Raw genomic sequence first — 480 nt, forward strand, 5'->3', positions numbered from 1 at the left:
GAGCATCACCATGGCTGGAGACCACAGCCACTCCCAGGCACCATGCAGCAGGTGATGGTTACGCTGTCGGACACCAAAGAGTCTTCAAATAACCCATCAGCTGGTCCTCAGCTCGGTCCTCAGCCCTAAGCCCTTGTTTAGTTCCCTCTGTGATGATGGTCTTGTCCAAGCTAAGCTGAGAACACCTCATTTTGGGGCTGGGGAGCTCATGCCCTGCGTTGCCCTTGATTAGTTTCTCACAGGTTTGATGTTCCCACGCCGTGCTTTGGAGGCAGCAGATGTCAGCAGCTGGAAGGCACCTCGGTGTCTCTGATTCCTTCAGCTGGCAGGTCAGAAAGAAGCCGGGGGGGCTGCGGGTGCCCCCCACCCACCCCCACCCCACGCTGGGTCCCTTCCTGCACGCAGAGCTCCATCGTCGTCGTGTCGTTTCCTCCCGCAACGCGAGATGCAGACCCAACACCCCCCAGCCAGCCACCACCT

This window comes from Merops nubicus, unplaced genomic scaffold, assembly GCF_000691845.1.
Source record: "Merops nubicus isolate BGI_N331 unplaced genomic scaffold, ASM69184v1 scaffold6003, whole genome shotgun sequence".
In the NCBI taxonomy this organism is placed as follows: domain Eukaryota; kingdom Metazoa; phylum Chordata; class Aves; order Coraciiformes; family Meropidae; genus Merops; species Merops nubicus.